General features: G+C 38.2%; 1 protein-coding gene across 3 annotated transcripts in view; it reads right to left on the bottom strand.

Moving 5' to 3' along the window:
* The window catches only part of NUCB2 (nucleobindin 2), a gene marked incomplete at its 5' end in the record, with an annotated part of 43,817 nt that extends 34,916 nt beyond the window's left edge, over positions 1–8,901 (bottom strand). The window contains one exon of one of the 3 annotated variants that reach the window (XM_079708081.1): positions 8,802–8,901. The remainder of the gene's footprint in view (positions 1–8,801) is intronic. The other 2 variants (XM_079708083.1, XM_079708082.1) reach the window with 2 other exon arrangements.
* Positions 8,902–27,717: the final 18,816 nt, after the last annotated feature.

Here is a 27,717-nt window from a genome sequence, read left to right as displayed (position 1 = left end):
GTGGCTCACGGGCTCTAGAGCGTGGGCTCAGTAGTTGTGGCACACAGGCTTAGTTGCTCTGAGGCATGTGGGACCTTCCTGGACCAGGGATCAAACCCGTGTCCCTGCATTGGCAGGCAGATTCTTAATCACTGTGCCACCAGGGAAGTCCCAGCACTTCATACTTTTTTACAGCTGAATAGATTTGCCATTGTATGGATATTCCACATTTTGTTTATCAATTCATCAGTTGATGGACATTTGGGTTATTTCTACTTTTTTGGCTAGTATGAATAATGCTACTATGAACATTTGTGTTCAGGTTATTGTGTTAGCATATTTTGAATTCTTTAGGTTGTATACCTAGGAGTAGAATTGCTAGGTCAATTCCATAACTCCGTATTTAATTTTTTGAGGAACTGCCAAACTGTTTTCCATAGCAGCTGCACCTTTTTCTACTACCACCAGCAATATATGAGGATTCTAATTTTCCATATCCTAACCAACACGTGCTATTGTCTATCTTTTTTATTATAGCCACCCTACTGGGTGTGAAGCGGTATCTCACTGTGATTTTGATTTGCATTTCACTAGCTAATGATGTTGAGCATCTTTTCAAGTATTTATTAGCTATACCTTTTACCTTTTAAAAAATTAATTTAAAAATATTAAGTTAGTTGTTTTTTTAAAAACTCTGAATTGAAACTTTTGTTTACCTTTGCAAGTCCCATATGCCACTGTAAACAGGCTGACCAAATGACCATTAAACAATGTAAAAGTTTTAAGTGTAATCATGGTTGAAAGGCCCAAGTTATGACTTAACTGCTCAAGTCAATTTTGATGTCTTCTACACACACTTCTGGAGCTTAATTAAGTCTCCGCAGCCCCTAACATGGTACCTGTACAGTTAGAAAATGAATAATTGCTAAAATGGTTTGAATAGTCTCTCTATAATGTACACAGAGAAAGTCAGCTCAGGGATATACCTCCATAACTTCATTTTGCAGACCCCATCAGGAACTGTGACTATCCCTTGATGTGGTCAATCCAGAGTTCAAAAGAATCTTTCAGGACTTCCCTGGTGGCGCAGTGGTTAAGAATCCGCCTGCCAATGCAGGGGACACAGGTTCAATCCCTGATCTGGGAAGATCCCACATGTCACGGAGCAGCTGAGCCTGTGCACCACAACTACTGAGCCTGTGCTCTAGAGCCCACGGGACACAACTACTGAGCCTGTGTGCCACAACTACTGAAGCCAGCATGCCTAGAGCAACAAGAGAAGCCACCACAATGAGAAGGCTGCGCACTACTACGAAGAGTAGCCCCTGCTCGCCGCCACTAGAGAAAGCCCTTGTGCAGCAATGAAGACACAACACAGCCAAAAAATAAATTTAAAAAAAATACATTAAAAGAATCTTTCATACAGACTTCTCCCCTCCAACTGTGTCATCTCCGATGTCTCTTAGGCTCTCCTTTTCCCACCATACAACACACGTACACATTAATAAGCAGTTCTGTCTTAGCAATTGGCAGCTATGTCACATACCTTGGAATATACTCTTTTTTTTTATAGTGTCCACCTTTACTTCAATACACAATAGAAGCTGAGAGTAATAAAAATAAACTATAGATAAATCCAATCTTGGAAGTGGAATCTCTTTAACAATTTGTCACTTCTGCTCTCTCACTCTTCTTTCAAGTCTACCATAAATACGAAGAGAGTCAAGCAAGAATGTGTTTGTATATACGAATGTGTCTATGTGTCTGTGTCCTGACAGCATCTCAAAGTGACAGAAAGTCTCTGGGCATCTACTCGAAAACACTGACTGAATTTATGGTTCATAAACATTTCACTGCATCCCAGGCTTATTATAAATAACAATAGAAACCATCTATTGAGTGTCTATTATGTAGCAAGCAATATGCCAAACTTTTTTATTATATTAACTAATCTATTTCTTATAATGGCCCTGTGAAATAAATATTATTATTCCCATTTTATAGTACAGGAATCTGAAACATATCAGTTAAAAAACTTGATCTGGGTCACACAGCAGTAAATCGTAGATCCAGAGTTTGGACCTGGGAGTGAATGACTTCAAAGAGTATGTCTGCTTTTAAGCACTGGTTCTCAAAGTGTGATCCCTGAACGAGCAGCATCAGCACCACCTGGGAATTTGTTAGAAATGCAAATTATCAGGGCTTACTCCAGATCTTCTAAATCAAAGAATCTTTGAGGGGGGTGAGGAAGAGAAGAGGCGGGTCAAAATCTGTTTTAACAAGCCCTATAGGTGATTCTGAGGCATGCTAACATTTGAGGACATACTGCCTCTCCTTAGCTCTGTTATTCACAAAACTCTTCTACTATGAGAGACAAAGAGAATGCGTATCTGAAACGTAAATTTGGATCCTCAAGGAACAAAAATCAGGTGTTACATCTAAGAAGGGTAAGGCAAAACTAAATTTAGGTCTATATTCTAATTCCAGCTGTACCATTCACTTGCTATGTGATCATAGGTCAGTCAATTAACTTTCCCTGCTTGTTTCCTCATTTTTTTAAATAACGAATTTTTTTAAAGAGACTTTAACTAGACCTCAGTATTCTTTAAGCTCTTAGATTCTATTATCAGTTTATTCTTTTGAATAATGTGTACATCTTTTCTGTTACATTATCAGAAACACTACTAAAATTGTTTGTACTCATACCAATTGTAAGAAATTAAATTATATGATTTATAAATGCCTTTAAACCAAACATTGCTTATTCAGCCAGCTGAAAATTACCTTGGTAGATCAAATAGAAGATCTGGGTGCTGGGATACAAAGAATACAAAAATCAACTACCAAAGAAAGTTTCTATCTAGATAAAATAAGAATGAAGTAAAGCCAGGAATGTTTCACACTTTCGATACAGAGTGTGAGACACTGTACATTTTAAAAAGAGTGAATTTTATGATATGTGAATCATATTTCAACTTTTTTTAAAGTAATGAAAAATAGAGCAAAAAATCTGAGCTTATAAAATAAAATGCGAACATTAAAAAAGGAACAAATACAATTTACAAATATCATTTACCTACAAAAGTATAGAGGTTTTAGAACTAGCCATGCTCTATAACTTTTCATAATTATCCAATTTTTACATTCTTAATGATTTTTGTCTGCTTGTCCTATCATACTAGAAAAGTGAAAATCTTGCACTTTAATTTTGGATTTATCTGTTTTTCCTTATAATTCTGTCCATTTCCCTTTAAATATTTTGAGGCTATGTTATAAAATGTACACAAATTTAAGATTTTCTAGGTTTCTGGTGGATTTAATCTTTTTCACATTTGAGTGACCTTTATACCCCAATTTGCCTTAAGGTCTATTCTGACAGTAATATAGGTAAACCAGTTCTCTTTTGATTAGTGTGTAGATACGCACAAACACACACATTCTCACACACTTACTTTATTTTATTTATTTTTTACATTCTCTAATAAATTTTCTTTTATTTGTATGATAAAGACCAGTTATATATATAAAATAAGTGTCATATTTTGGGTTTTTTGGTTATTTTGAAGTATACTTGGTAAGGATAAAATCTTCCTAGCTCATATTTTTATTTTTTTAACTTTTTATTTTATATTGGAGTATAGCCGATTAACAATGTTGTGATAGTTTCAGGTGCACAGCAAAGGGACTCAGCCATACATATGCATGTATATCCATTCTCCCCCAAACTCCCCTTCCATCCAGGCAGCCACATAACATTGAGCAGAGTTCCCTGTGCTATACAGTAGTTCCTTGTTGGTTATCCATTTTAAACATAGCAGTTCACACTTTTTTTTTTTAAATTCAGCCTAATAATCTTTCCAACTAGAGTATTTTCTCTGTTTATATTTAATCAAATTACTGACATTGTACTTAATTCCCCACTTTAATGTCTCAGAAATCAGAGTGTTTTTCAGTTAATGGAATATTAAAATGTGGTTGACTAAGTGGCAATAGCAACATAATCTTTACTGCCTGCACATGCATGAACTTTTATTATAGCTATTCCTACTGCCATCACTTCAGACTGAGTTTTTGCATTTTGGGTACTTCACAAATTGAAGTTAATTGCCATTTAAAATATCTTCAAAAGGATTAAATTGTGATTTGGCATTGAAATGAAAAGCTATTCTGGGGAATTCCCTGGTGGCCTAGTGGTTAGGATTCTGGGCTTTCAATGCCATGGCCCAGGTTCAATCCCTGGTCGGGGAATGAGTCGCAGCCAAAAAAAAAAAATATTTTGTAAACATAGAAATGAAGCAGCTGCTATTAGTGAAGCAAATATTTGATGTTAAAGGAATAACAGTAACTTTACATTTTCTTGTAAAGGAACATTTAAGTGCTTCATCTGACTTTAGACAGGAAGATACCAACAAATAGACAAAGCTGCCTTACATTTTGAGACACAACAAGATTATCTATGAGCAGCCAAACAATGCAAATGAAGGCAGTAGAAACTGACAATGCCTCCAATTAAAAAAAAAATTATAGAACATGAGGCTGATTTGATGGATTCATGAATCGTTAAGGCAAACGTTAATTTGTCAGAGACTTCCTATCAAGACTGGACAGAAGCTGCATAATTTCCATGTAATCTGACGAAGAAACAAAGCTGAATTTAGTCAATAGGAAATGCTGAAAAAATCCTGATGTTCTTTACAGGCCTCAAAATGATATACTAATGCTAAAGGTGCTAAAGAGATTGATATCCTGAGAATGGGTTACATAGGGAATAGCATATCACTGAAACACTAGCATAAGCACGTATGGCCAAAAGTTGCTGCCATATTAAATTTTAAAATACAAAAGCATTTCCCAAAAACGTTACTATATATGTAAAAGAGAGATTATGGCTGAGTTAAAGGAAGGCTAGCTAAATCTGGTTTGAATGTCCAAGAGCCTTTCGTGGTCTGCCAAGGGTATGAGTTTAGTTCTTGATGCATTCTGAGGCTGCGTACCTGCATATTTAAAGAATAGGTTGCTGGAAAGTTATCACAACTTGATGTTATTCCTGATGCCATGTCTAGACAAACTATAACCCCTCAACATTTTAGCCAATAAACCACTGAAGGAGAGGTTGAGGAAAGAAGATGAATCTGACAATTTTCCATTGTCATCTTTTGAAAAGCACTACCACCAAAACTTGCAAAATGAGTATCATCTTTAGGAAAGCACTGGCATCAAAGCTTGCAAAATGAATGTCAGAGGCTTCGAAGAAAATTCCAGGCAAATGGTATTAAAGAAATTCCCAGAATAAAATTACTCTCACTCTTCATAGTAGAGAGAACAATGTTGTGTGGGAAAACACAAACATTCACAATTCTGAATCAAGAAAGCATTTCAAAAGACTCAGACTATGAATGTGAAAAAGTCTTAGGAATACCTTAACCAATTTGTTTAACTTGTAATTTCTTTATGTATCTGCAAAAGTGATGTGAGAAAAATCTATATGTTTAAATGAATCTTAAAAAGCACTTTCGGTAAACACAAAATGAAATTATAAGTGATAAAGCACAGTGTAATAGTTTAACTGGCAGTATGTGTTCTATATAGTATAAACTGGTGTCTTAATATCAATGGAGTCTTAGAGTTGATGAAACACCATATTCTTTCGGGCTTTCTATTTATCCTGCCTCTTTAATATTTATCTCCTCTCCTTTCTTGCCTGTTTTTTTTTAATTTTGTTTTTGATTGATAAGGAATTTTTAAAATACATTTTTCCCTTCTAGTTTCTAATCTTTTACTGTTTATTCTAGAAATAATTAGGACAATTAACTTACTGAAGTCTAAAGCTAATTAAAACATTTACTCCCTAATAAGAGCTCAATAAATGTTAACTGTTATAACAAAAGAAATGAAAATTTTTTCTAGCTCATTAGGTAGAAAAGTAACGATACAAAGATGTCTTTAAATACCAAGATAATGTCAAATGTGTCAGAGATAGGTTTACAGATTTTCATTAACCCAATAATATACAAATGTCCATACAAAAGAAGGAGAGATGAACGATAAGGAGAGGCAATGGAAAGAAAGGGAGACTAATTTACTTCTCTTCCACTATCAGGTTAGTAAGAATGGCCTTCTCCTTTCTTTTATCACTCTCTTCTTCCATAAGAACAGAGTCCTAAAGAGGAAATACTGGGCCAAACTAGCTGGCTGACACAGCAGATTGATCCAAACCAGGATAGACTGAAAATTAACGCTCTGAAGTAGGATAATGTGAAATTCTAAATCAGGCAGTTATCTCAAAACAGCATGGAGGGATTTCCCTGGTGGCACAGTGGTTAAGAATCCACCTGCCAATGCAGGGGACATGGGTTTGATCCCTGGACCGGGAAGATCCCACATGCCGCAGAGCAACTAAGCCCCTGCTGCATGACTACTGAGCCTGCGAGCCACAACTACTGAGCCCATGCACCACAACTACTGAAGCACGCATGCCTATAGCCTGTGCTCCACAACAAGAAAAGCCACCACAATGAGAAGCCTGTGCAACACAAGGAAGAGTAGCCCCCACTCACCGCAACTAAAGAAAGCACGCGCACAGCAAAGACACAACACAGCCAAAAAATAAATTAAAAAAAAAAAAAAGACAGCATGGAAAGCACTGATCCCAAAGGCATTAGAGCCTCAAGAAAAATTACAAAATAAGCAGAGTTCTTGGGACTTCCCTGGTGGTCCAGTGGTTAAGAATCCGCCTTCCAATGCAGGGGACACAGATTCAATCCCTGGTTGGGGAACTAAGATCCCACATGCCATGGGGCAACCAACCCTGTGCACCGCAAGGAGAGAGAAGCCCATGCACCACAGTGAAGACCCAGCACAGCCAAAATTAAAAAAAAAAAAAAAAAGCAGAGTTCTTAGGCCTCTCCTAACATGCAGTAGATACAAAATAATTTCCCTAAATGTCCAAGTCCTAAAAGTAAGTTTAACTCTCCTTCCCTGTCTCCACCAAATCAAAATTTCCATTCATAAACAGAGGCACATTTCTCAACTACTGATTCGTACCAGTAATTATCCAGATTAAGTTTACTTGGGGTGTGTATGTGTGTGTGTGTTTCTCAAGAGTTTCCTGTTTTGCTTGTCTGTAAGGAGAAAAACCCTGGAAGTGATTAAAAAGCATGGTCATGGGTGAGAAGTGTGAAGAGTACAAAAAAATGAAACTAGTTTGTCTTTCCTTTTGTTTCTCTTCTTCCTCCCTCATCCATCTTTCTCCCTCCCTCAACCCTCCTCTTTTACTCCTATTCCTTTTAAATTTAAGACTGAATTGAAGTATGTTTTCTTTAATCTGTTGTGTGCTATTTATTAATTTAACAAATATTTACTAAGTACTCACTATATTCCAGCCATTATGCTGGATACAAAGGTAAGTGAGATAGACATGGTCCCTACCCTCACAGAGTTTTCAATCTACTGTGGAAGGCAGCCTATTAAGTAAACAATTGCAATTTGAAAAAAGCTGCTTACAAAGCAACATGTAGCATGATCCTTTCTGTTAATTGAAAAAAAATTAAGGCATTAAAATAGTATTCAGCAAATAAGACATTTTCAGTCAGGTGACTTACAATGCTAAATGTCTTAATTTGCTCCTTATATTCCTTCTAATATCCCTAAAAGATTGACTGAATCTTTAGGTTCTTCCCCCATCCAATTTCCATTTCCTAAATTTCAGTTTCCTTTTCTCAAAACTTTATTTCAACTCACTTTCTTTACAGATATAACGGCAATTGAATCATTTCATGTGACAAGTATAGGGTATATTTACATAATATTTACCCAAAAAAGTCTGGAAGGAAATAAAATATTGGTATACCTAAGTAAGTTAAGCAAGGGCTAGTAGTTAAGTAAGAGGAAATTTCAAGACGGTTAACAGTTAAGTTGTTTTAAAAAAAACCACAACTTTTAACCAAAAAGAAAGGTAAAAATGTTCATTGCGTGACAACATTGAATTTAAATGTATCTTAAGGTGGATTACACTTTTCAACATAAATTTACTTCCTGATGACTTATTATGTGATACTCTTAGGATAACTTATCTCTGTCTTTTTAGTACTTTGCATAAAGCAAGTGGCTCAATAAATGTTAGCTACACAACCAACATCTACTATTGAATATCTATGGGTAATTTTTTTTTAATAACCAGAACAAATACCCAATCAAGATAGAAAGCCTTCTATAATGAATCATGGGATAAACATAACAAAAGAAAAACAATGTATTAGATGAAAGTTATTTCCTTCTAGACACAACGGTCAGACTTAGAGCTCTGCCATGGCAAATTACTGAAGCTTCTTTGAGTGGTTAAACACAGCTTACAGATATCAGAGCTGAAAGAGAAAAAGATCCATATTGTGGCAAATACTTCTATTTCCCAGCCAATATCCAAATCTTCCCTTCCTCTTCAATAACAAAAGCCCAATTTTATTCAGGGCAGCCATGTATCCAGCTACATTTCCCTGCTTCCCTGGTAGCCTGAGCTTTGGTTCAGGATAATCTCCTTAAAGGGAGAGGATGCATCCTTCTTTGTCTTTGCCTTGCTGCCTGGAACTCTGCTTTGACAGTTAGAGCTCTGGCAGCTATTTTGGACTACGAGGACCAGGGCCACATCTTAGGAATAGCAGATCAAAGAACTGGAAAAAGTTTAGGTCCCTGGTGACTTTATGAAGCTACTACACCTATCCTAGGCTGCTTACTTCAAGAATTACTTTACATGAGAAAATAAGTATTTTATGTTGAAGCCACCACTAAGTCTGTTTTCATTTTTGCTTTCTTAACTGATCACTTACCTTCAAACAGGTAAAGAATTTTTATCTCCTTTTTACAGATCAGGCAACTGAGATCCAGAGAGGTAAGATGACTTGTGCAAGATCAGTTAGTGAAGAGGTGGGTCTGGCTCCTGGCTCAATGCTTTTCCGCCAAGAACTGACTCTTAACAGGTTCTAAATATGTGTAAAAAAAAAAAAAATTAAAAATAAACATAAATTTAGCCTTATTACAGTGGTAATGGCACATGACAGTGTAAACATTTGTCGAATCCTGTGATAAGAAAAGGTGCCAAATTTCTATAAAGTGGAATGAGACTGTATCATATTCCAGTGGGGGAAGGGAAAGAAATATATTAACTAAACAGAATCAAAGACCAGAATAAGCAAAGATACTCATTTATTGTACCCAGGTTTTACCATGTTGCTCCCCTTTTAAATAACTAAGAAAAGTTCAAATTAAAAGCTTATTTTCCTCTGCAATGAGACTTCAATATATAGGGTAAGTTTCCCCATTAAATCCTTAACTGGAATTTTTCTTAAAATCTTTATCTGGAATCTTTTTTTACTCTTACCACCACTTTTAAAAATTAACCTTGGGGGCTTCCCTGGTGGCACAGTGGTTGAGAGTCCGCCTGCCGATGCAGGGGACACTGGTTCATGCCCCGGTCTGGGAAGATCCCACATGCCGTGGAGCGGCTGGGCCGGTGAGCCATGGCCGCTGAGCCTGCGCGTCCGGAGCCTGTGCTCCGCAGCGGGAGAGGCCGCAACAGTGAGAGGCCCACGTACCGCAAAAAAAAAAAAAAAAAAAAAAAATTAACCTTGGCCCCAGCCTCAAACATAGTGATCAGTAATAAAGCAAAACATCTCAAAGTCTTTTTTGAAATCCACTACCTAACTGTAAAATACAAGGCAGTTAGCTCATGTGCAAACTCACCAGTGAACATAATTATTTCTAAGCAGTATGTAAAGAAAATAAGGAAATAAAATATCTTCAAGTTTTAAGAACACAGACTTAATTCTTTTCATGGTACTATATTTAACATAAAATTATCTCAGCAGGAGAGTAATCATATGCATGTAATATGTCGGAAAGGCACATGACTTTTATTAACACAGCATGGTCAAAAATAAACAGCAGGGCTTCCCTGGTGGCACAGTGGTTGAGAGTCCGCCTGCCGATGCAGGGGACACGGGTTCGTGCCCCGGTCCGGGAGGATCCCATATGCCGCGGAGCGGCTGGGCCCGTGAGCCATGGCCGCTGAGCCTGCGCGTCCGGAGCCTGTGCTCCGCAACGGGAGAGGCCACAACAGTGAGAGGCCCGCGTACCGCAAAAAAAATAAAAATAAAAATATAAAAATAAACAGCTGATTTAATCCTAAACACTCCCATTTACTGGCAAGCTATTTGACTCTCTGAGTCTCGATTTTCCTATCTATAAAATTGAACTAATACTTCTCCATAAGTTTTTGACTGGATGAAAATAAGAATGAATACAATGTAACTAGCACAGTACTGGCAATAGTAAATGCTCCATAAACAGTAATGCCCTTCCTGTCTTGAAAATTTAATATCTATATATTTAAATAATTTAAATCTGTGCTGTAAACACCCAAAGCATTGAACTTAAAAAGCAATAAACCAGTTTGACATACAACCTTAAATGTCATTTTTTGAAAGGCCATGTTAGAGCTCTCCTCTGAGCATTGCCATAGCCAAAGTCCTGATGCAGCTGTAGGCCAATGAAAAGAATACATCCAACAAAAGAAGAACACAATCTCTTCCTCCCTGGAATTAAAACAGAGCTTCTGGGCTTCCCTGGTGGCGCGGTGGTTAAGACTCCGCCTGCCACTGCAGGGGACATAGGTTCGAGCCCTAGTCCGGGAAGATCCCACATGCCGTGCAGCAACTAAGCCCACGCGCCACAACTACTAAGCCTACGCTCTAGAGCTCACGAACCACAACTACTGAGTGCAGCATGCCGCAAGTACTGAAGCCCACACATCTAGAGCCCGTGCTCCGCAACAAGAGAAGCCACCGCAATGAGAAGCCCGCGCACCTCAACGAACAGTAGCCCCCGCTTGCCGCAACTAGAGAAAAGTCCGCGAGCAGCAGCAAAGACCCAACGCAGCCAAAATAAATAAATAAATAAATACAATTAAAAATAAAAAATATATATGAAAAAAAGAAACTTTCTAAAATAAAAAAAAAATTTTAAATAAAACATCAGATGTATGACCAGCTGAGCTGGACTCCAACCCTTTCCTGTATCAATATATCAGCATAGATCTTAGTCTCTCTGCTGCTCATATCTGTAGAAAAGGACACCAATCAAGAAAACCAGTATATTGCCTTTTTTTTCCAACCTTAAAAGACAGTTACAGTATTCTTTTTTTTAAATTAACCATTCTTTTAATTGAAGTATAGTTAATTTACAATGTTGTGTTACTTGCAGGTGTACAGCAAAGTGATTCAGTTATATATATATTTATATTTATTCTTTTTCAGATTCTTTTCCACTATAGGTTATTACAGGATATTGAATATAGTTTCCTATGCGATACAGTAGGTCCTTGTTGTTTATTTTATATATAGTAGTGTGTATATGTTAATCTCAAACTCCTAATTTATCTCTCCCTCTCCTCTACAGTATCCTTGATGATAAGCTTCTGAAAAGCAGACACTGTTGCTCATATGTATACTCAATAAACATATGAGCAACAGTAAGAATTTTAAATTTATTAAAATTACAATGTCTTCATTATTTACACATACTGTACATCAATAACTAAAATACAGTATGTCAAGAAGCTCTGCCAAAAAAAAAAAAAAGAAAAAACAAACAAACAAAAAACTCTGCCAAAAATAAAAGCATGCAACTGCTATCTCATTTTCCATTAGGCTGCTTTAAATTTTTAAAATCAGAGAATGCTGGGACCAGAAATGATCTTAGAGGTTGTTCGGTTCAGACCCTACTTTTATAAAAGGTTATAAGGCACAGGGAGGTTAACTGAGTGGGCCAAGATCATTTGGCAGAGCCAGGATTGGAATCTGGCCATTTAATTCTAATTAAATGTACTTTTTACCATATTGTGGTGGTTTTTAAAATTTTTAGATTGAAAATCATTAAAGTGATCAACATTTTTCCTTGAATAAATTATTTTAAATTGTTAGGAGCCTGTTTTTTAAAGTCTATAAACTAATTGCATGTATTAAACATAAAAATAACAATTTCCCCTTTCTAGACCTTCAATTATTTAGAAAAAGTTAATCATCTATCATGCCAAATATAGTCAACTCAATTACAATACCTAAAAGATTATTGACTTTAAGAATTATTTTCAGTACATTTTGAAATCCTACACTTGATTCCTCCAGCTACCCAATACTTAAAAGGGTATTTTGCACACTTCAGTCATCTAAAGGCTCCTTAGAAAGTGGAAAGCAATTTAAATATTATTCTAAATAACACAAAATTAGTTTGGTATGTCTATAGAGATACATAACATATCCCAAAATAAAAAGACACTGGTATTGATCATGTTATGATACTCTATATTAGTGCCCATAATCAATAACTAGTGTTTTGAAAGGTACCCTTATTGCCTTAATTGTGCATTTCATTTTAACTGGTATTTACAGAGCACAAACCAACTTGGCACAAAGCATACTGAAAGGGTATATACAAAATGTGTGGTATGAACAATAAGTACCTCGGGAGATCAGAGAAAGGTAAACACAACATGGACTTCACCCTTGCAAAATGGGTAAAACTAGAATAGAAGGAGAACAACATAGGTAACCACAAGGAGACAAATGAATTTTTCACTTATCTTGAAAAGCTGGACCAGATCATGGAGAATTTAAAGACCAAGATGAGAAACAGAAGTTCCTATGTTTACCCTAATAACAAGAGGGATATTATTTGAGATTTTATTTCTAATTCTAATTTCCATGTTTTTTCTTAAAATTTTGACTCTACTAACTGAGGAAGAATTGTTGAAACATCTGTTTGTTCAACGTTTGTTGAACTTGGTTTTCAAGTTTTGTAAAACAAGAACTAACACTCGGCTTAAATCAGAATGAGTCCCAAGGCAATATCTATGAGGAACAAGATGCGAGAATCTGGATATTGGCTGACACTATTCAACAGAATTTACCAGGGAAGGTCTTAAGAAACAAGTAATTTAAGTAGGCTGTAAAAGAAGCTATAAGTTAACGGATCCAAATCTATTATACCACTAGTCATACTACTTTTAATGAATTCCTTAAAGCAAATATCTCATCAATTCTCAGTTCTTATAAGGAAAGTCCACAATCTCCTTCAGACAACATTGACTATCAGATATAATTGCATTTAACCTCCCTTCTCCCTCCTCCCCCCTTCTTTAACCCAGGTAATATATAGTTTGGTGTTCATATTCACTCATGAATTTAATAGCCTTAATAAAAGGCTTAGACGGCAGCACTTACTTATTCAATTGTGTAAATGGACATTATCCAATTTAGGAGTTTAGTGGACACTTTGAGACTTTCAAGAGGTTCTGTCTCCCAGAAATGAGAGTAATGGTTCAATGGTTTATGTTCATATTTTCTTACTTGACATTATAAAATAATTGCCACCCAAAACCGCTGCCAGCACCAACCACAACAATAACCACATTTACTCACTCAGTCACTATTTAGCAGGTGCAACAAGGAAGTACCATCCTTCTCAAACCCTGTACCATCATCTCACACCTAACGATTTGTCACTTAGGGAAAACAATACCACACCTGGCACAAACTTTCTCCTCCCCTAATGTCATTGGTTGCCGGCTGAACAGAACCGGCAGAAGAGCAGGATTCACCGGCCTATCTTAGCTCTGCGCCTCAGCCGGTGGTGAGCATCAGTCTCACCAGGGGGCACCTCCCTCGCCCATCAACCTGCCAAGGCCGGGCTGGAGCCCAGCCTGGGACTTGGTCCTGCACTCACCCCCCGCTTGCTCCTCGCCAAGAGCCTGCCACTTTCATCGACCGCAAAGAAAGCATGGGTGCCCGGCAGCGAGTGGAACGGAGAAAGAGACCCCGCTTCTCAAGCTCGAGCTGGAAGCCACTCTCCACCGTGCCCGCCCAACCGTGGAGCTCCCACCATCCTTACTGCCGGGGCAGGGTAGGCGAAGCCCTGAGCTTTATCTCAGGACCCACCCCAGTCTCCCGCGGTGCAGATCCTCACCCACCTCGAGATCGCCGGCCTTACGAAGCCGCGTCTCCGCACGCGAAGCTCCGCCTGCTGAATGCCTGCAGCGCACAGACCTGCCTCTCCAGCCCCCAGCCGGCAGCTCTGCTCTGTACTTCTACCCACCGCGCGCTCCCGCCTCCTTGCTGCCATGGCGACCTCCCCGGGCCCCAGCAGCCGCTAATTGGTCCTACCCGGAGAGTGGAAGGCGCCGATTGGCAAGGGCGGAGACCAGGCCGCGCCGGAGGGCTTGGAGGCGGGCGGTGTGGAGAGCTAACGCGTAGGAGCCCCGGGGAGGGTGAGCCAGGAGGGACGTGGCGCTCTGCGGCGCGGGCTGAGAAGCCGCGCCCTTTCCTTCTCTGGCTTTCATGGAGAGTCCTGTGGAGCAGGATTTGGGTGGGTGAGGTGCTTACCCGGGACGCGGACAAAAACCCAGGTATCTCCTCCCCTTCGGCCGCTGGTCCGCGCCGGCAGCTCCCGGACTGGTCAGAGACAGGCTGTTAGGCTCGTTTTCGCCCACAGGCCTCGCTTGGGTCTAACACCCCGGGCCTCCTCCATGGCGGGAATCTTACTCATATTTGTAACCTCACCCACCCCCGTTTTGCTGGGCCCTGGGCCACTATGGCTTGATTGCTTTTATTTCACCTTGTCTCACACCCATCTGCGGACATCTGTCTTTTCTTCACACCCTTCTCATGGAACTGAGACATCTACTCCACAACCCGCATTTTAAAGATAGGAAAACTCAGCTTCAAAGATATTAGTGGCTCGAGGGTTAGAGAAGCTTTTGGAGCCTCAAGGCTGGTTTCGAAACTTAAGTCTGCCACTTTCTCCGAGCCTTAGTTTTCTCCCTTGTGAAAAATAGTATATACCTCTGAGTTGTTAGTGAAGATTAGATAAGATTCCAGAAAACCAGTATAGAACCTGTTGCATATATGTTAGTAATGGTAGCTTCTTTTTATCAGGAAGTAATAGAGAATAGTAGCTAAGTCACAAATTTGGAGCCAGACGGCCTATGTCAAACCAATTCCTTGACTCTCAGCGTTACTTAAGTGCTCTGTGCCTCACTTTGTAAAATGAGAATAATAGTACCCTCCTCCTTACAGCATAAGTTAGTAGAAAAGTGACAGGCACATAGTAAGTGCTCAGTAAATGTTAGCCCTTCTCACTTTAGTGGCTGAGCTACGACTATAATTCAGGTCTCTGGATTCCAAGACCAGCAATCTTTACTCTTACACACCTCTCATCTGTATACTTACAACAGTGCCTGGAGGTTAAGCTTTTTTGAAGGTTCAGGAGGAAACACTTGTCCATTTTCTTAAAATCTCAAACTATCTCCCTTATCATCATGAAAGTCCTAGAATGTTATGACTCTGCCTTCACTGAGGGTTTAATAGCAGAGACAAATGTGAGGAAAATAATCATATTCGGTTCTGATGGAGAGATTGAAAAGTGAAAACACTAGAGAAAGAAAGTATATTCAAGAGGTTAGGGTATAGGAGGACTAAATTTCTATTTGAAAAACATGAGAAATACTAATACAGGGATATTGGTTATGTACCATTAGTAAGCAATGTTACTGTTAGGTCAGGAGACAATACCACATCCCATCACTGTGGAAAACACTAAACTGTAAATACATCAAAGGCAGGAGCTATCTTCCACATTTTTATTACCCATTATCTACCAAAGGGCCAAGCACACTGTGCCTGATCTAGGCCCTAAAAATTGGGATAAACCCTTTAAGGGGAGACCCTGAAAGATCTTGTAATAATCTATCTAGATTATTTATCTAGATAAATATTATTTATTACTATTATCTAGTAATCCAATGGAGAAGAAGAATGGAAAATGAGAAATTGGATTAGTCCAACAACACAATGAAAAGAAAAAGATAACACTAGCTTGGTGACTGAGATGCTGGCAGTATTCTCAGCAATATTCTGGGGTGAAAGAAGAAGAAAACAAGAAAGACAGGAAAACAAAGGTGAAACAGCAAGACTCAGGATTAGGAGAGATCACTGAGGAAGGTATTTCAGAATGTCGTGTGCCTGTAAAGCAGGCAACAGCATCTCTTATACTAGTAAAGACTATTTTGTGGTAGAGAAAAATAGGAATGTTGATAGTGAGCCCTGGAACTATTAGCTCATGTGAGGGACTTATAAGGAAATGTTATTACTTAATAGGTAAAACCCCAAACTTGGAGAGAGAAAAAACAAGACTTTGGAGTCAGACCTGGGTCCCAGCCCTGCCTGGATTAAAAACTCAGTTCTATCTTTATTAGTAGAGTATCTTCTGGCAAGTTACTTAACCTCTCTCTATAGCATAGCTTCCTCACCTATAACATGGAGGCAATAATAGTTCCCACCTCATAGACTTGTGAGGATTCAATGTGTTAATATTTGTAAAGCAGAGCAGTGCCTGGCACATAGTAAGTGCTATATTAATGTCTGATACAATATTGGTCTCAGTGTCTCCATCTGTAACCTGGGAGCATAATATTGAACTTACTGTAAGGGTTTAAAGGATGTATGTAAACTGTTAGAGAAGAGATGCTCAGTAAATATTATTTCTCTGCCCCCTCCACCCCTGCAAGCCCCCAGCCTGTTACCTCTGAACTCCTTTCTGATTAACACTGCCACTGCCATCAAGGGGCTATTGCTCAACCTGGTCTAAGCAAGGATAAAATATCTTTGCTTGATTTTTCTTGGCTCAGATGAAAAGCTCAAAATGAATTTACTGGAGGCCGGGAGAAAATAAAAGGGAAACAACTCCAGAGAACCAGCTGTTGTGAAGCCTGCCCCATACCTTGGTCTTCCAGGAAAAAAAAAAAAAAAAGGTGTCAGGGAGATTCTAGCTTTTTAACACTTCAATTTTCCCCTTCTCACTTCTAGGATCCCACAGGACATCACCTGGCCAAGTTCTTCGCTGTGTTCAGAATGGGGGAGAGGGAGGCAGGAGTACTTACAAGAGACAGTAAGTAATCAGAAAGAGGAAAACAACAGTACACTGTACATGGGCACCAAGACTTAACAGTTTTATTACGATCTAGGTCAGTGGTCAGCAAACTAGGCCCTTGGGCCAAATCACCCAACTGCCTGTTTTTTTAAATAGTTTTATTGGAACACAGCCATTCTGAACAGCCACACTTATTTGCCTATGTATTGTCTCTGATTGCTTTTGAATTACAGGGGCAAGGTTGAGTGGTTGTAATGGAGAATCTATGGCCCTCAAAGCCAAATATATTTACTACCTGACTCTTTACAGAAAAAAAATTGCTAACCTTTGATCTTGATAATTCACCCAGAATCATTTGTCAATATCCCGACTGCAAAAATGTTCACCTTCGTCAAATCCCCTAATCCATTGCTTCTCAAACTTTAATGTGCACACAAATTACCTGGGGGGTCTTATTAAAATGCAGATTCTGATTCAGTAGATCTACAATGAGGCCTGAGATTCTGCATTTCTAACAAATACTAGGGTGATACCCTAGTGTTGCAATACTAGCAGTACTAGCAATACTAGCAGTATTGCTAGTCCCTGGATCAAACTTCATCTCATCAGCCTTTTTTTTCTTTATTTTATTGAGATATAATTGACATATATCATTAGATTAGTTTCAAGTATACAACGTAATGTTTCAATATTACATATTTAATATGTATATATTGCAAAATGATCACCACAATATGTCTAGTTAACGTCCATCACCACACATAGATACAATTTTTTTTTCTTGTGCTGAGGCTTAAGATTTACTCTCTTTAGCAACTTTCAAATGTGAAATACAGTATTTCAAACTACATAAAGGACCAGCTGTATAGCACAGGGAACTCTACTCAATAATCTGTAATGAACTATATGGGAAAAGAATCTAAAAAAGATGGATATAGGTATATGTATAACTGATTCACTTTTCTGTACACGTAAAACTAACACAACATTGTAAATCAACTATACTTCAATAAAAATTAAAAAAAAACCTAATTAAACTTAAAAGCTTTTGCACAGCAAAGGAAACCATAAACAAGACCAAAAGACAACCATTAGAATAGGAGAAAATATTTGCAAGCAAAGCAACCTACAAGGGATGAATCTCCAAAATATACAAGCATCAAATGCAGCTCAATATCAAAAAAAACAAACAACCCAATCAAAAAAATGGGCAGAAGATCTAAATAGATGTTTCTCCAAAGAAAACATACAAATGGTTAAAAAGCACGTGAAGGGCTTCCCTGGTGGCACAGTGGTTGAGAGTCCGCCTGCCGATGCAGGGGACACGGGTTCGTGCCCTGGTCTGGGAAGATCCCACATGCCGCGGAGCGGCTGGGCCTGTGAGCCATGGCCGCTGAGCCTGCGCGTCTGGAGCCTGTGCTCCGCAACGGGAGAGGCCACAACAGTGAGAGGCCCGCGTACCGCAAAAAAAAAAAAAAAAAAGCACGTGAAAAGATGCTTCAACATCACAAGTTATTAGAGAAATGCAAATCAGAACTACAATGAGGTATCACTCACAGCGGTCAGAATGGCCACCATCAAAAAAATCTACAATCGATAAATGCTGGAGAGGGTGTGGAGAAAAGGGAACCCTCCTATACTGCTGGTGGGAATGTAAACCAGTACAGCCACTATGGAGAATAGTATGGAGGTTCCTTAAAAAACTAAAAGTAGAGCTACCATATGATCCAGCAATCCCACTCCTGGGCATATATCCAGAGAAAACCATAATTCGAAAAGATACATGCACCCCAGTGTTCATTGCAGCACTATTTACAATAGCCAGGACATGGAAGCAACCTAAATGTCCGTCAACAGAGGAATGGATAAAGAAGATGTGGTACAAATATACAATGGAATATTACTCAGCTATAAAAAAAGAACAAAATAATGCCACTTGCAGCAACATGGATGGACCTAGAGATTGTCATACTAAGTGAAGTAAGGCAGATGGAGAAAGACAAAGATATCATATGATATCACTTATATGTGGAATCTAAAAAAAGGGTACAAATGAACTTATCTACAAAACAAATAGAGTTACAGATGTAGAAAATAAACTTACGGTTACCAGGGTGTAAGGGGGGGAAGGGATAAATTGGAAGATTGGGATTGACATATACACACTACTATATATAAAATAGATAACTAATAAGAACCTACTGTATAGCACAGGGAACCCTACTCAATACTCTGTAATGGCCTACATGGGAAAAAATCTGAAAAAGACTGGATGTATGTATATGTATAACAGATTCACTTTGCTGTACACCTGAAACTAACACAACATTGTAAATCAACTATACCACGATTTTTAAAAATTTTAATTAAATTAAAATATAATAAACCATATAGTCACCATGCTGTACTTTACATCCCTAGGACTTATTTATTTTATAATTGGAAGTTTGTACCTTTTGACCACCTTCACCCATTTCACCCACTGTCCACCCACTGCCTCTGGCAACCACCAATCTGTTCTCTGTATCTATGAGTTCATGTTTTTATTTTTGTTTTTTAGATACCATATATAGTGAGATCACATGGTATTTGTCTTTTTCTGACTTATTTCACTTAGCATAATGCCATCAGCGTTCATCAGTGTTGTCACAAATGGCAGGATTTTCTTCTTTTTCTAATGGCTAAATAATATTCATATATATATGCCAAGAGTGCAAAGTCTTTCAAGGAGAGAGACAGGTCAGCAGCAAAGAATGCTGCTTAGCAGTTGAATAAGATGAGGACAGAAAAGTGTCCACTCAAAGAAGAGCTTAATACTGTAAGAGCCATCTCAGAGGAGTGGTAGAGATGGAAGCCAGATGGCTTCCATCTTGCATATGCATATATATATATATATATAATGCAAATGTGATATAACATATATGATATAATATATCATATATTATATATATATCATAATTATATATATATTATGAAAATGTGATGTAGATATATAAATATATATCACATTTTCATTATCCATTCATTCACTGATGGACACTTAGGTTGCTTCTATGTCATGGTTATTGTAAACAATGCTGCAGTGAACACAGGGATGCAGGTATCTTTTCAAGTTAGGATTTTAATTTCCTTTGGATAAATATCCAGAAGTGGAACTGCTGGATCATATGGTAATTCTATTTTTAATTTTTTGAGGAAACTCCATACCATTTTCCGTAGTGGCTGTATGAACTTACATTCCCACCAACAGTGCACTAGGGTTCCCTTTTTTCCACATCCATATCAACACATTTCTTTTTTATTTTTTATTGAAGTACAGTTGATTTACAATGTTGTGTTAATTTCTGCTGTACAGCAAAGTGATTCAGTTACCCATACATATACATTCTTTTATGTATATATATATCATTTTCCATTATGGTTTATCATAGGATACTGAACCAACACTTATTTCTTGTCTTTTTGATAACAGCCATTCTAACAGGTGTGAGGTGATATCTCATTATGGTTTTGATTTGCATTTCCCTGAAGATTAGTGATGTTGAGCACCTTTTCATGTACCTGTTGGCCATTTGAATACCTTCTTTGGAAAAATGTTTATTCCGATCCTTTGCCCATTTTTAAATTGGATTATTTGATTTTTTGTTATTGAGTTGTATGAGTTCTTTATATTTTTGGATATTAACCCCTTATCAGATATAGGATTGGCAAATATTTTCCCCCATTCCGTAGGTTGCCTTTTCATTTTGTTGATGTTTTACTTTGCAATGCAAAAGCTTTTTAATTTGATGTAGTCCCACTTGTTTATTTTTGCTTTTATTACCTTTGCTTTTGTTGTCAAATCCAAAAAATCATCAATAAGATTGATGTTCAGGAACTTACCACCTATGTTGAAGTTCTTCTAGGAGTTTTATGGTTTCAGGTCTTATGTTCATGTCTTTAATCCATTTTGAGTTAAATCCACAAACCTACATGATTCTGTAACCATTTGCTCTTTTTTCCCTCTGTAACAACAAAAGGCAATCCCTTTACCTGTACTCTGAATCCTGTTCCCTTCCCTCAGTTCTCAGGGGCTTCATTTCTTACTTGGTTATTCCCTTTCTTTCTTTTTTCATTAATCTTCTGTACCTGTTGAATCACACTGTAGGCATACAAACATGCTCTAGGAGTGTTTTTCATCTTTAGAAATTCCTTCCTTATGGATAGATATGGAAAGATATGATAGGGACGTCCCTGGCAGTCCAGTGGTTAAGACCTCGCCTTCCAACGCAGGCGGTGTCGGTTCGATCCCTGGTCAGGGAGCTAAGATCCCATATGCCTCACGACCAAAACATAAAACAGAAGCAATATTGCAACAAATTCAATAAAGACTTTAAAAATAGTCCACATAAAAAATATATATATATGATAAAGCAAGCATAGTAAAATGTTAATGATAGAACTTAGTGAGATTTACTGCAATATTCTTTCAACTTCCTGCATGTTTAATAAAACTTTGATAATAAAATATTTGAAATAAAATCCTTCCCTTGACCCCAAATCATCTTCCAACTTGTTTCTCTGCTTATTATTTATTCAAATTCCTTTAAAAACTTCCTTTCTCTGCTTGTTCCCCTCCCTTTACTCTCAGCTTGTGCCCATCTGGCTTCCATCTCCACCACTCCTCTGAGATGGCTCTTACAGTATTAAGCTCTCCTTTGAGTGGACACTTTTCTGTCCTCATCATATTCAACTGCTCAGCAACATTCTTTGCTGCTGACCTGCCTCTCTCCTTGAAACACTCTGCACTCTTGGCATCTGACACCACTCACTTCTAGTTTTCTTTCTACCTTTCTAGGTACTCCTTTTTTGGTCTCCTTTGCCAGCTTCTTCTCCATTACCCAACTTCTAAGAGTTAGAATGTCCCAAGGGTTGGTTCTGGGACCACTTCTCTGTCTACAGCCAATTTTTCCACACAGGCACTATTGGCATTTTATGTTGGACACTTCTTCATTGAGTAGAATTTCCCATGTACTTCAGGATGTTTTACACTCCTAGACCCTACCCACTAAATGCCAGTAGTGTCCCCCTTGTCCCCTTAGTCGGTGTGACGACCCAAATTGCCTCCAAACAGTCCCTAGAGAAGTGATGTTTCTCAGGGTTAAAAACCATTTTGTCTCTTAGTAGGTGATGCCAACCAATCTGTGACCTTAAATATCATATATATGCTAATTCTCAAATATCTCTGGCCCAAACATCTCTTGTGAACTCGCTACTACTTCCAACTATGTGCCTGACATTTCCATTTGAATGGTCTATTATAGAAGCTCAATAAATATTTGATGAATGAATGATCTAATTAACTGTCTTAGCCCCGCTCCTATCGAAAACTAAATTCTTCATCTTTTCCTACCTGTTGTTCCCTGTGGTGGACATGGAGATGTGCTTACTTACATTCCCCTTCAGGGAAGGACTGCCTGCCCAGCTGTGAGGAATGTGGTTAACTGACAGCTTCCAGCTCTTACCTGCTTCAGGGTCCACCTCACCTTTAGAGCCAAAGTTACACTCTTCTTGGGGTATAACTAATGGCATACTGTTCTTGGGGAGGCTCCCAGCCAATGAATGAGCAAGGTGGTAGTACAAGGACCTAGTCCAACACAGAACTCTACTAACTAGCAGTCTGTGCTCTGGTACTCCCCACTGGGCTGGCAGAGACTTTGTCAGGTTTGCATCATGCTTGCGACATCTCTATATACAACTATGCTTCTGCCTCTTTTCCTTTTACAAGGGTTATTCCCTGAGAAACGTTTTGCACACCTAACTCTGTGTCAGCATCTGCTTCCCAGAGAACCTATTAGCACTCTATCTTTTTCATTTCAGTAAATGGAATGCACCTGTTGTTCAAGCCAAACCCTATGAGTCATTCCTGATTCTTTTTTTTTTTTTTTTTTTGGCAGTACGCGGGCCTCTCACTGTTGTGGCCTCTCCCGTTGCGGAGCACAGGCTCCGGACACGCAGGCTCAGCAGCCATGGCTCACGGGCCCAGCCGCTCTGCGGCATGTGGGATCCTCCCAGACTGGGGCACGAACCCGCATCCCCTGCATCGGCAGGCGGACTCTCAACCACTGCGCCACCAGGGAAGCCCCCTGATTCTTAATGTTCCTTCATATTACATATCTAATTCATCAGCAAGTTCTGTTGACTCTACTCCGAAATACATAATCTACTTTCTCTCCTGCTACAAACCCAGTCCAAGTCATCATTTCTCACTGCAATACTGCAGATAGCCTCTAAAGTAGTGTCCTACACCCACGCCGATCCCCTATATTCCATTCTCCACACAGCAGTTGGGGTGATCTTTAAAACATAGCACTGCTCTACTTGAAAACAATGGCTTCTATTCCAAACTCCTTGCTGTATATATCAAGCTTCTTCATGAGGTCTCCTAGCTCTCCATTCAACCTTATTTCTCACTACCATCCTTCTCAATCACTGTACTCTAGCCATGTTGATTTTTTTGTTTGATTTTTGAATTTTATTTATTTTTTATACAGCAGGCTCCTATAACTTATCTCTTTTATACATATTAGTATATATATGTCAATCCCAATCTCCCAATTCATCCCACCACCACACCCCCACCCCACTTTCCCTCCTTGGTGTCCATATGTTTGTTCTCTACATCTGTGCCTATTATTTCTGCCTTGCAAACTGGTCATCTGTACCATTTTTCTAGGTTCCACATATATGTGTTAATATACGATATTTGTTTTTCTCTTTTGACTTACTTCACTGTGTATGACAGTCTCTAGATTCATCCATGTCTCTACAAATAACCCAATTTCATTCCTTTTTATGGCTGAGTAATATTCCATTGTATATATATACCACAACTTCTTTATCCATTCGTCTGTCGATGGGCATTTAGGTTGCTTCCATGACCTGGCTATTGTAAATAGTGCTGCAATGAACGTTGGGGTGCATGTGTCTTTTTGAGTTATGGTTTTCTCTGGGTATATGCCCAGTAGTGGGATTGCTGGGTCATACTATAATTCTATTTTTAGTTTTTTAAGGAACTTCCATACTGTTCTCCATAGTGGCTATATCAGTTTACATTCCCACCAACGTACAAGAGGGTTCCCTTTTCTCCATACCCTCTCCAGCATTTGTTGTTTGTAGATTTTCTGATGATGCCCATTCTAACTGGTGTGAGGTGATACCTCATTGTAGTTTTGATGTGCATTTCTCTAATAATTAGTGATGTTGAGCAGCTTTTCATGTGCTTCTTGGCCATCTGTATGTCTTCTTTGGAGAAATGTCTATTTAGGTGTTCTGCCCATTTTTGGATTGGGTTGTTTGTTTTTTTAATATTGAGCTAAATGAGCTGTTTATATATTTTCAAGATTAATCCTTTGTCTGTCGATTCGTTTGCAAATATTTTCTCCCATTCTGAGGGTTGTCTTTTCATCTTGTTTATAGTTTCCTTTGCTGTGAAAAAGCTTTTAAGTTTCATTAGGTCCCATTTGTTTACTTTTGTTTTTATTTCCATTACTAGGAGGTGGGTCAGAAAAGATCTTGCTGTGATTTATGTCAAAGAGTGTTCTTCCTATGCTTTCCTTTAAGAGTTTTATAGTGTCCGATCTTACATTTAGGTCTTTAATCCATTTTGAGTTTATTTTTGTGTATGGTGTTAGGGAATGTTCTAATTTCATTCTTTTACATGTAGCTATCCAGTTTTCCCAGTACTGCTTATTAAGAGACTGTCATTTCTCCATTGTATATCCTTGCCTCCTTTGTCATAGATTAGTTGACCGTAGGTGCGTGGGTTTATCTCTGGGCTTCCTATCCTGTTCCATTCATCTATATTTCTGTTTTTGTGTCAGTACCATATTGTCTTCATTACTGTAACTTTGTAGTATAGTTTGAAGTCAGGGAGCCTGATTCCTCCAGCTGCATTTTTTCCCCTCAAGATTGCTTTGGCTATTAGGGGTTTTTTGTGTCTCCATACAAATTTTAAGATTTTTTGTTCTAGTTCTATAAAAATTGCCATTGGTAATTTGATATGGATTGCATTGAATCTGTAGATTGCTTTGGGTAGTATAGTCATTTTCACAGTACTGATTCTTCCAATCCAAGAACATGGTGTATCTCTCAATCTGTTTGTGTCATCTTTGATTTCTTTCATCAGTGTCTTATAGTTTTCTGAGTACAGGTCTTTTGTCTGCTTAGGTAGGTTTATTCCTAGGTATTTCATTCTTTTTGTTGCAATGGTAAATGGGAGTGTTTCCTTAATTTCTCTTTCTGATCTTTCATTCTTAGTGTATAGGAATGCAAGAGACTTCTGTGCATTAATTTTGTATCCTGCAACTTTACCAAATTCATTGATTAGCTCTAGTAGTTTTCTAGTGGCATCTTTAGGATTTTCTGTGTATAGTACCATGTCATCTGCAAACAATGACAGTTTTACTTCTTCTTTTCCAATTTGTATTCTTTTTATTTCTTTTTCTTCCCTGATTGCCGTAACTAGGACTTCCAAAACTATGTTTCATAATAGTGGTGAGAGTGGACATCCTTGTCTTGTTCCTGATCTTAGAGGAAATGCTCTCAGATTTTCACCATTGAGAATGATGTTTGGGCTTCCCTGGTGGCGCAGTGGTAGCGAGTCCGCCTGCCGATGCAGGGAACACGGGTTCGTGCCCCGGTCCGGGAAGATCCCACATGCCGCGGAGCTGCTGGGCCCGTGAGCCATGGCCGCTGAGCCTGCACGTCCGGAGCCTGTGCTCCGCAACGGGAGAGACCACAACAGTGAGAGGCCCGCGTACCGCAAAAAAAAAAAAAAAAAAAAAAAAAAGAGAATGATGTTTGCTGTGGGTTTGTTATATATGGCTTTTATTATGTTGAGGTAGGTTCCCTCTATGCCCACTTTCTGGAGAGTTTTTATCATAAATGGGTGTTGAATTTTGTCAAAAGCTTTTTCTACATCTATTGAGATGATCATATGGTTTTTATTCTTCAATATGCTAATATGGTGTAACACATTGATTGACTTGCATATAGTGAAGAATCCTTGCATCCCTGGGATAAATCCCACTTGATCATGGTGTATGATCCTTTTAATGTGTTGTTGGATTCTGTTTGCTAGTATTTTGCTGAGGATTTTTGCATCTATATTAATCAGCGATATTGATCTGTAATTTTCTTTTTTTGTAGTATCTTTGTCTGGTTTTGGTATCAGGGTGATGCTGGCCTTGTAGAATGAGTTTGGGAGTGTTCCTTCCTCTGCAACTTTTTGGAAGAGTTTGAGAAGGATGGGTGTTAGCTCCTCTCTAAATGTTTGGTAGAATTCACCTATGAAGCCACCAGGCCTGGACTTTTGTTTGTTGGATGAATTTTAATCACAGTTTCAATTTCATTACTTGTGATTGGTCTGTTCGTATTTTCTGTTTCTTCCTGGTTCAGTCTTGGAGGGTTATACCTTCCAAGAGTATAAGAATTTGTCCGTTTCTTCCTGGTTGTCCATTTTATTGGCATAGATTTGCTTGTAGTAGTCTCTTATGAAGCTTTGTATTTCTGTGGTGTCCATTGTAACTTCTTTTTCATTTCTAATCTTATTGATTTGAGTCCTCTCCCTCTTTTTCTTGATGAGTTTGGCTAAAGGGTTATCAGTTTTATTTATCTTCGCAAAGAACCAGCTTTTAGTTTTATTGATCTTTGCTATTGTTTTCTTTGTTTCTATTTCATTTATTTCTGTTCTGATCTTTATGATTTATTTCCTTCTACTAACTTTGGGTTTTGTTTGTTCTTCTTTCTCTAGTTCCTTTAGGTGTAAGGTTAGATTGTTTATTTGAGATTTTTCTTATTTCTTGAAGTAGGCTTGTATTGCTATAAACTTCCCTTTTAGAACTGCTTTTGCTGCATCCCATAGGTTTTGGATCATCGTGTTTTTGTTGTCATTTGTCTTTAGGTGTTGATGATTTCCTCTCTGATTTCTTCAATGATCTCTTGGTTATTTAGTAACGTATTTTTTAGCCTCCATATGTTTGTGTTTTTTACATTGCTTTCCCTGTAGTTTATTTCTAATCTCATAGCGCTCTGGTCAGAAAAGATGCTTGATATGACTTCAGTTTTCTTAAATTTACTGAGGCTTGATTTGTGCCCCAAGATGTGATCTATCCTGGAGAATGTTCCATGTGCACTTGAGAAGAAAATGTAATCTGCTGTTTTTGGATGGAATGTCCTATAAATATCCATTAAATCTATCTATTGTGTCATTTAAAGCTTGTTTTTCCTTATTAATTTTCAGTCTGGATGATACGTCCATTGGTGTAAGTGAGGTGTTAAAGTCCCCCACTATTATTGTGTTACTGTCAATTTCCTCTTTTATAGCTGTTAGCAGTTGCCTTATGTATTGAGGTGCTCCTATGTTGGGTGCATATATATTTATAATTTTATATCTTCTTCTTGGATTGATCCTTTGATCATTATGTAGTGTCCTTCTTTTTCTCTTATAATAGTCTTTATTTTAAAGTCTATTTTGTCTGATATGAGAATTGCTACTCCAGCTTTCTTGTGATTTCCATTTGCATGGAATATATTTTTCCATCCCCTCACTTTCAGTCTGTATGTGTCCCTAGTTCTGAAGTGGGTCTCTTGTAGACAGCACATATATGGGTCTTGTTTTTGTATCCATTCAGCGAGCATGTGTCTTTTGATTGGAGCATTTAATCCATTCACATTTAAGGTGATTATCAATATGTATGTTCCTATTACCATTTTCTTAATTGT

The sequence above is a fragment of the Hyperoodon ampullatus genome (genome assembly GCF_949752795.1).
Source record: "Hyperoodon ampullatus genome assembly, chromosome: 7".
Lineage (NCBI taxonomy): Eukaryota > Metazoa > Chordata > Mammalia > Artiodactyla > Ziphiidae > Hyperoodon > Hyperoodon ampullatus.
Note: the sequence above shows the minus strand (reverse complement) of the source record. Positions and strands in the feature narration are given on the sequence as shown.